We start from the raw sequence: 10,486 nt of genomic DNA, 5'->3' as shown, positions 1-10,486 counted from the left end.
CTGCTATTTAAAAGGCTGCCATTTGGAATCCTAAACTTGAAATTGTAATATGTTAGGGACCTCCCTTGGCAGTAAATATGGAAAAGAATAGCCAAAGGCCTTTAGTAGCAGATGGTTTATGTGGCGGTCTTTATATTTTTTGTGTTTTTTTTTTTTTTAATTCCAGATGGTGTCATCACAAAAATAAAAATTCACCTAGGAATGATTTGGTTACCTCCTAATTTTTTTCTAGTATTTTCCAAACTGCTCCAAAGTGAAAGCAGATGGAAATTTTACACTATCAAATCAGAAAATAAAATTGTGAAACTTTTGAAAAAGCTGTTGCCAACTTATTGGGTCTTGGACAAGCTGGTTATGGGTTTGGCAGTATCTTCCCAAACAGCAGTGGTTCTTTGGAGCTTGTGGTTCTGAACAGTGAGTGGTTCTTCTGACTTAAGGGGATTTAGTACATTTTCATAAGCGTAGACACTCCTTTGAGCTGAAAGTTTCAAATATCCAAGACAGCCTTCAAATAAATGGATGCAGGTACCCTAGAAAGGTAACAGATGATTTTCATAGACATCTACTACTCATTAATGCCATGAGAAATATGGGCAAATTCAGGTGCATTCTCTTAAAGGGACTGTCTCAGAATTACAGAAAGGTAGCGATAAATGGAAAGGTTTTACATCCTTGGGCAGGAGTCATGAAATGCCAGTGGGAGAAAGACATGAACAAGCAAGAGTGAGTGTGAATACAGAATAGTTTCATGGGATGCGGAAGACATTTGGGAAAAATAATAGTGAACAGGAGGTGGAGATATGCAGGGAAAAGCCCCCATAAACTGTTTCTATGTCTCGTGCCTTCATCAGTGCTTCTCTACCTCTTAGCTTCTCTAACATCTCTGAGATTTAAATAAATTTTCTGGTCCCTTCTCCCAACCCACCAGTGTAAGCATAAAGACCATGGCATTCCTAATGGACACCTGCTGCTTTAGACCTCAGCATTTATTCTATCTTTTCCTGCTAAATTTGCTTCCATTTGGGTGCTATATTTTACCTATTGCATACAATCTGGTGTTATAGCATGTGATCCATATAGTTTCTTGGAATTTTACTTTTGAGAACACCATCGAAAATACTTGCAAGGGTTAAGGCTCAATCCTCTCAAAGGTGGCACCCTGAAAAGACTATCAGTTCCTTCTATGCAGACTCCCCAGAGCTGAGTTTTGTCCTTCCGTAGCCTAGTCCTTTACTTGAGCTATTCCAATGCATTCCCTTTCTATTTGCAAATTTCTTTTGCTATGATGACTGGAAGACTGGTCTATTTTCTTGGACAATGATTTATATAGCCAAAGTGCAATTTTACTTGAAATATTCTGACCTCAGACTGAGGTACTTAGTGTCCATTATCAGTGGTCTCTGTAGAAAAGAATGTGTGTGTGTGTGTGTGTGTGTGTGTATGTGTGTGTTTGACAGAGAGAGAGAGAAGAGAGACAGAGGGTGCATAAGGGAAAATGACACCAATTAGTCTTGGAATATCAAGGCTTAACTTTGATTAAATAAATGATAGACACTTCTGATATGTAAGTGTCCCAATTTTATTGCTTGCTCTGTTGAGATCAGCACTCTTTTGCACGTAGTCTTGCATAAAATTCTTCGTGCAAAATCAATAGGGTTCAACTGGGCAGGCCAATGGGCAATTGCTTAAGATTTATGTCATTTGTCACTTTTGAATGATGCCTTTTAATTTGTAGCTATTCCAGGCAAAGTACTGGTGAGCTTATGCCACTTATCAACTTTTTTCTCTCCTTTATTTGTGTTTTTGATAATAGTTATACATTTTCAAACTAGCCAGTAATTTGAGACACATTACTTTTTTTTCATTTTATCACTTTTTTTTATTATTATACTTTAAGTTTTAGGGACATGTGCACAACGTGCAGGTTAGTTGCATATGTATATATGTGCCATGTTGGTGTGCTGTACCCATTAACTCGTTATTTAACATTAGGTATATCTCCTAATGCTATCCCTCCCCCCTCCCCCCACCCGACAACAGGCCCCGGTGTGTGATGTTCCCCTTCCTGTGTCCATGTGTTCTCATCTTAAATATATCATAAGTATATTAAAGCCTTACCACCTGTTCTTTTCTTGCTATTTTAAAATTATATTTTAGTTGAGTTTTGTCTCTTAATAGGAGGGGCTTATGTGAATTATTCTCTTTAGGTTCTTGCAGATGTGTCTGAAAAAAAATTTTATTTATCTATAGCCACTATGCTCAAAGGACAGTCTGACTAGGTATAAAAATCTTGACACACACTTTTTTTCTTGAGTGCTTTTCTTTCTTTCCTTGGAGATATTTTTTTCACTGCCTTCTAGTAAAAAATTGCTGGGGGGTGTCTGACCAGCTTGATTTTCTTTCACCTAAAATTATTTTGATATTTCCTCCTGCTGCTCAAAGATTCTTTATCTTTAAAATTAAACATTTTCTTCAGGTTATGTCTCAATGTTGACCATTCTGTATTATAGTGTACCCCTTCCCTGGTTTAGAGGTTTCTCTTCAATAACCAGATTCAAATATTCTTTTAAGTTTTCTTGAATTAAATTTTTAAATATTGGTACTCTTTCATTGTTTGATTTTCTTTGTGGTCCTAATTATGTGAATTTTGGATGTCTTTGGCTTATCTTTTACTCATCATACTATTTCCAATACTTTCTATATCTTTATTTCTATTAATGTTCATTTGATTTTCTCATTTTTCTCACCTACATCTCTTATTGTGCTTTCTATGGTATCAGTATCTCTTTTGATTCTGTAATTTATTCTTTATTTCTAATTTTCTTTTTCTTCCATTTTCCCTTAACTCCTATAGTTTCCCCTAAATCCTACAGTTTTACTGCATATGTCTAGATATCACCTTCTCTTGTCCAGTCATGTTATCCTGAGTCCTTGTATTTCCTTCCTGGCTGTAATTGCATCTATATTGTTGGTAAAAGGTTGTGTTGCAACTTGTATCTTTTTGTGGTAACATTTTTTTCTGTTAAGTTTTTTCTTTTATTGAAGAACTTTTGTTGCTATTTCCTATTTTACAGTATCTTTGAAAGGATTGTATCAGTTTTCTAAGGTTGTGACAAAAAAGTCTACAAAGTGGATAGCTTAAAACCACAGAAATGTATTGTCTCACAGTTCTGGAGGCTGGAAGTCCAAAGTCAAAATGTTTGCAGGGGAATGCACCCTTTGAAAGCTGTTGGGGAGAATCCTTCCTTGCCTGTCCTAATTTCCGGTAGTTTACCAGCAATCCTTAGCATTCCTTCCTTCACTTGCAGCTGTAGCATCACAATCTCTGCCTTTTTTCATGACATGGTGTTCTCTCTTGTGTCTCCCTGTCTTTTCTTTTCTTATAAAGCTATCAGTTATATTGGATTAAGGGTACACCCTACTCTGTTGGAAAATGAAGAGAAATACTGAGTTATGCTCCAAAGTTGCCATGAGTTTATGCATTTGTGCCTCGTTTTTTGGGGGCTATCATATTGCCCACTAGTCTTTATTAAAATCTTATTGTTTCCTTGGGAAACAAGGGTGCTTGCAAGTGGAGAAGCAAGGATCATCCACTAAATTGGAGTCCCAAGGGTTTGAACTAAGACAATATAAATCTACAGAAAGGAGTTAAGGTTCTTTGCACTTTTGAATACGACAATCACATCACACACAAAAATAGAGATTATAATACAAAAGTGATCTCCTGGAACATACATGGTAAGTTAATACTGCCTTGGTTTACTCTAGATTGACACAGCACTTGAGCTGCCATTTGAATTTGCAATAAAATCACACGCATATCAAACTAATCTTCTATTTTATAACACTTGAATGTAATTCAATTGTTTTTTATTTAAAATACCTTATCATATACTCACACATACATCTGAATCACAACATGTAGCATTTTATAAAACTGGGCAGCTTTCACCAGTTATTCTATATTTTGGAATATTTTTCTTACTGATTTACTGATGTTCCTGCTTTGTTTCTATGGCAATGCCTCTAGTCATTATAGCTTCAAGCTTTCTGAAAAGATTTATTTGTTCATATCAGAGAAGTACAAGAGAGAAATGACTGCTATAAACTCTAGTCATCCTCATGCTCCTGAGTTGCCAACTGATAAACTCCAATGGCTTTCATTAGCCACACACGGTTATCAAGGACCATTCAGCCAGTCTACTTGTATTCCTCACTTAACTGCTAGAGCAGGAAGATTTCAAATGACAGGCATCTTCACAACTACAAATGGTGGGGAAACACATTATAAAACAAATTACACTTCAGTTTTAGGCAAGTTAATGATATTAAAGATTCTTTGATTCTATTTGATAAACTGGTTCCAAGTGATTTTATCCATTTTAACTGTATTAAAAATCATTACTCTGGAACTTGTAACCAGCTGAATTTTTGTATTACAAATGAACAGAAACAAAAAGCCCAAATCCTCTCAACAAAAGAAGTAAACTAATATGGTACGTATGTCACTTGTGAGGTACGGACTTCAGTGGGACTCACATGAATGTCCTAGTAGATTTGGTTCTGAATGTAGTCATGTTTTTCATTCTTCAAATAAATGAAGTAATCAAAACAACACTCCCTGATTTTGGCATAAAATTAAAGTTCAGCAGTTCAGACATGATTAATTTGAAGTTTAAAAATTATTTATTTAGTATTCAATCATGATTTACTTATTCATGTTCTGGGAGATAAAAGTTGACTAAGCAAAATGAGGAAAATGAAACAACCTATATGAGGGCTGTTTAGAAAAACATAGTAAGGAAAATAATTTCAAAAATAAATAATGCATAAATTTCAATCCATCTTTACTTTTATTAGAGCAGATCTGGCATACCTCCACATGCAAGGTTCATCTTTTGTCCTTTTCCAGATTCATAGCTTTAATGTTTGTTGGTATACTGGCTATTTCCCTTCAGCTCTTCCTCCTGTTGGTCACTTCTACTTACTGCCCTGTCACTTTTTGTTCCCAGACAAGCTTCTTGAAAGCTAAGCCTACCCTCACCATTCGTCCCTCAGCTCTGCGACATAGCCTCATCTGCCATTTTTCCTCAATTAAGTCACAAACAATATTGTCATTGCCAAAACCAATGTATGCATTTAAGACTTTTTATCAGAGTAGTTTATCCTTCCCTGTGGGGGATATGTTCCAAAATCCCACAAGGGGTGCCTGAAACTGCAGATAGTACTGAACCCTGTATATACTATGTTTTTCCCATGCATACATAACTATGCGAAAGTTTAATTTATAAATTAGGCTTTAAGAGATTAACAACAATAATTATAATAAAATAGAACAGTTATAACAATATGTCAGCATTACTACTCCAGTGCTTTAAAGCTATTATTAATAAGGGTTATTTGAACACAAACACTGTGATACTGCAACAGTTGATCTGATAACCGATAAAGTTGCTAAGAGACAAATAGGTGGGTAACAGAGGCACAGATATGGTGGACAAAGGAACGATTCATATACTGGACTGGATGGAGTGGGATGGCACAAGATTTCATGACACTACCCGGACTGGCACACAGTTTAAATCTGAGGAATTGTTTATTTCTGGAATTTTTCATTTAATATTTTTCAACTACAGTTTACCATGGGTAAGTGGGATGAAACCACAGATAAGGCAGGTCTACTGTATTGGACCTTTCTACTGTAGCTCCCACACTGACTCATCAATCTTTCTTTAAAGTTTCACCTTTTATGAGCTGTCATTCTTTGGCTTAAATCCTTCAGTAAATTCTCATTATCTTTATAGAGAAGCCTAAAGTTATTAACTTATATGTGACAGCTTTCACATATAAGCTCGGTTGTCTTTTCAGTTTCATCTTTCGCTACTCTCCCTAACAACCTCCCACGCCCGCTCAATACTCAGTGTAACTACTAAGCTGAGATCGTCATAAGTCTTTCTGAATCTGTGCATCTATCATGTCTTCACTTGAATATTTTCCTTTCCTGGAATACTCTTTCCTTAATCTTCTGGTTTCAGTTTAACCATCTTTTTTTTTTATAGAGTCTTCTCTGATATCCACATCCTAATTTGTGGTCCTATCTGTGTGCTTTGATAGGACCATGCATTATCCTTGCCATATCCCTTTCAGAGTGCACTGTAACTGCTGCCTTTATTTTCTCAGCAAGTTTTAGTATAATATTAAAGAAGAATATCTACAGTTATGTGAAAAGCCTACTTAAATACTCCTCCCTTCTACAACTACTAATCTATATGAGGCCAGCATTACTTCATATACTGCAAGCAAAACAACATGTCACATCAATTAACTGTATCTCAGGCATATGAGAATCTGCTGTCTTGTGCCAAGCCAGACAGATTTTCAAAAAGTGTAAAAACAGTTCCACTCTCCTAGAGTACTTTTGTATTAGAGAAGGTAGATTTAAAAAATAAACATACTTAAGATAATGTAATAGATTTATAGTTATTTTTAAACAAATTACTAAATTAGTATTTAACATTTTTTCAGTTTTAATTTATAATACTGTAAATGTTGATGGATATAACTCACAGAAACTAAAGTCCTTGGAGATTCTCAATAATTTCTAAGGTGTTTTGGGGATTCTGAAACAAAAATGCTTGCAGATTACTGCTGTAGATCTATTTGGGTGAACTGAGAAGAATAGTGAGGCTTCTGTATGAGCATGTTTATATACTTATTTAGGTCTTAATTTCTTTCAGCATTGTTTTATAGTTTTTAGTGCAGCCATCTTGCAATGTTTGTTACTTTTTATCTTATCTTAGGTGTTCATATTATTGTAGTAGAATTTAAAATTTCCCTTTTTCCCACTGTTTTCTATTAGAATATAGAAATACAATCAAATTTTGTATTCTGTAATCGTGATATTGCTAAATTCACTTGTTAGTTCTAGAAATTGTTTTGTAGATTCCTTAAGATTTTGAAAGCAAACAATCACGTCACCTACAAATAAGAGAAAGTTTTGTCTTCCTTTCCAGTTTCCATGCCCTCTACTTCTTTTACTTTCTTTTACTTCTGAATCCACTAGTAAAATGTCTAATTGAAGCAGTGAGAACACATCATTTTCTTTTTTCTGAATATAAAGGGGAATTTTTTAGGCTTTTACCATTCAATATGTGTGTTTGCTTTTTTTTGTTTTTAATAAACACACTTTACTTGAAGTTGCTTCCTATTCATAATTGGAAAAGAGTTTTTCTTTCTTTTTTTCCTTTTTCTTTCTTTCTTTTCATAAATGAGTGTTAAATTTTGCCAAACGCTTTTTCTACATCTTTCTGTATCTTTAGATGTATGTGTCACCCACATGAGTTAATCATTTGGTTCATCTATTTAATTTAGTTAGTATAGAGAATTATATTGCTTAATGCACTTGAATGTTTCACCAATCTTTTTGTTTTGTTTTGTTTTGAGACAGAGTCTCACTCTGTCGGTCAGGCTGGAGTGCAGTGGCATGATCTTGGCTCACTGCAACCTCTGTCTCCCGAGCTCAAGCAATTCTCCTGCCTCAGCCTCCCAAGTAGCTGGGATTACAGGCATGTGCCACCACCCCCGGCTAATTTTTGTATTTTCAGTAGAGATGGGGTTTCACCGTATTGGTCAGGCTGGTCTCGAATTCCTGACCTCAGGTAATCCACCAGCCTAGGCCTCCCAAACTGCTGGGATTACAGGCATGAGCCACTGTGTCCGGCCTGTTTCACCAATCTTTACATTCCTGGTGTAGAGACTATTTGGTCCTAATATATCTACCTTTTTATATATTGTTGGATTAAATTTGCTAATGTGCATCTATGTTAAATGATATTGGTCATTAATTTTAGTTCTTTGTACTGTATTCATCACGTTTGTGTCAGAGTTTTCTATTCTGTTTAAAGAAGTTGTAAATGCCCCTTCCTTTTCTATGCCTTAAGAGAGTTCTGGTAATATTGGTATTATGTGTTCTTTAAATGTATTATTCAGTTCACAGTGAAGCCATCTGAGCCTGAAGTTTTCTTTTTGAGAAAGTGTTTGATAACCAATTTGACCTTTCTAATAAACATAACTATTAACTTTTAAAAATTTCATCTCGGGTTAGTCTTGGTAAGCTGTATACACCAAGAAAATTGTCTACTTAAATCATAAAGTAGTTCCTAATATTTTGCTATGTTTCTAAAATATGTATAATAAAATATGTATTAGTTTATTTCTGATACTAGTTTTATCATAATTTTTTAAATTTATGTTTTATCTCTATTTTAATTATTATAGCTTGGGCTTTATTGATTTCATTAATCTTTTCAAAGAACAAAGTTTTCACTTTGTCAATTATCTAGTTTTTATTATCTATTTCACTAATTTCTAATATCTTTATTTTATCCTTCCTTCTACTTTCTACTTAAAGTTTACTTTTATTACTCTGTTTCTAGCTTTTATATATAATATTGATTATATAAGTAGCTACAAATTTTTCTCTAAGGTCTGCTTTAGCTATGTATTAGGGTTTCTCCAGAGAAACAGACCTTATAATTAAAATACATTAAAAATAAATAAACTCATTAATTAATTTAACTAAACATCTATTATGGGAATTTTCTCATAGAATTATGGAGGCCAGGAAGTCCCAAAACAGAAGGCCATGAGAACCAGTGAAGCCAATGGTGTAAGTCTTGGTCCAACTCTGAAAGTCTGAGAACTTGGTGGTGCTGATGATGAGGGCATCCATAGTGTAAGTTCTGGTCTGAATCTGAAAACCAGGAATGCAATGTCTGAGGGCAGAAGATGGATGTCCCAGTTCAGGGAGATGAATTAGCACTTCTTTCACTTTTGCATTCTACTCAGGCCCTTAATGGATTAGATGATGCCCATTCACGTTGGTGAGGTTGAATCTTCTTTACTTAGTCTACTGATTCAAATGCTAATCTCTACCTGAAGTATCCTCACAGACACACCTGGAGTAATGTTTTACTAGCTATCTGGACATCCCTTAGCTCAGTCAAATTGGCACATAAATTAACCATCATCTGGTACATCACACGTATTAAAATATGATGAATTTCAGAACATTTTAAATTTTCTTGTAATTTCTTCTGATCCATTAGTAGAACTGTTATTTATTTCCCAATATTTGGGGCTTTTCTACATATCTTGTGATTTATTTATTTCTAATTTGTTGTTACTAAAATACATATTCTGTAATATTTAATTATTGACATTTATTATGACTTGCTTTATGACACAGCATAACATTTTTTGTGAATGTGTCTTGTGCATTTTAAAATAATTGTTTTATACATTTGTTGCATATAATGTTTCATAAATGTGAATTAAGTCAAAGTGGTTAATAGCATTGTTCTAGTCTTCTTCAGACATTCTTTCTGATTTTTCATCTAGATGTTCTATTAATTATAACCAATCACTATTATACTAATTAGTGAAAGAGGGATGTTAAAATTTCCAGCTATAATGAAGATTTGTTTACTTTTCTTTCTAGGTATCTCAGTTTTTAATTCAAGTTTTGAAATTCTATATTCAGGCTCATACACATTTATACCCTTCTGATTATTTTATCATTATAAAATGATCCACTTTATCTCTGGCAATACTCCTTATTTGATGTCTATTTTGTCTGTTATAATGATTGCATTTTTGTTATGTTTACTATTCAAATAATATATAAATATATATTTTCCCATCTATTCATTCCTTTTACTTCTACTTTTACCTTTATATTTAGCTTACATCTCTTTTTTACAACATTTAATTAGGTCTTGCTTCTTATCCAGTCTTACAAACATTGCTTTTCAATATGAATATTTAGTTCATTTTACTTCCTTCTCTTAGTTAATAATTTTCTAAATATTTCATTTTTATTACTCTTTAAGTTACACATCTTAGCATTTTTTGGTGTTTGCTGTAGGGATTACAATATAAATCCTAACCTATCACATTCTACTAAGTGTTAGTATTGTACCACATAAAGTATAAGAATTGTGCCACTGTATAGTTCCATTTGCTGCACCCATTTTTTGTACTAGTGCCATATATTGTGTGTATATATGATATCTATATGTTATAAACTCCATAGTAGGGTATTACAACATTTTTCTTAAAGAGGCATATATCTTTTAAATAAATTATTTAAAAAGTATATTCCCTTACGTATTTACCATATCTGTTGCTCTTCTTTACCTCCTGTAGATTCACGTATCTATCTGGTGTCATTTCTCTGCATCCTGATGTAATTTACTTAGCAGTAAATTCTTAGTTTTGTCTATCTAATAAATACCTTTATTTTGGCATCATTTCCAGAGGATATTTTTGCTGAATATAAAATTCTATCTAAAAACCTAGAATTTTTCCTTTTATATTTTTCCTTTTCTTTCAGCATTGTAAAGATGTTTTTAGTGTCTTATGGCTTTTATTCTTTCTTATAAGTCAGTCATTGATGTTACCACCTTCTTCCTTTATGGAATAAGTC

The sequence above is a fragment of the Nomascus leucogenys genome, chromosome 9 (assembly GCF_006542625.1).
Source record: "Nomascus leucogenys isolate Asia chromosome 9, Asia_NLE_v1, whole genome shotgun sequence".
In the NCBI taxonomy this organism is placed as follows: domain Eukaryota; kingdom Metazoa; phylum Chordata; class Mammalia; order Primates; family Hylobatidae; genus Nomascus; species Nomascus leucogenys.
The sequence above is the reverse complement of the archived record's forward strand: the minus strand, read 5'-3'. Positions refer to the sequence as shown.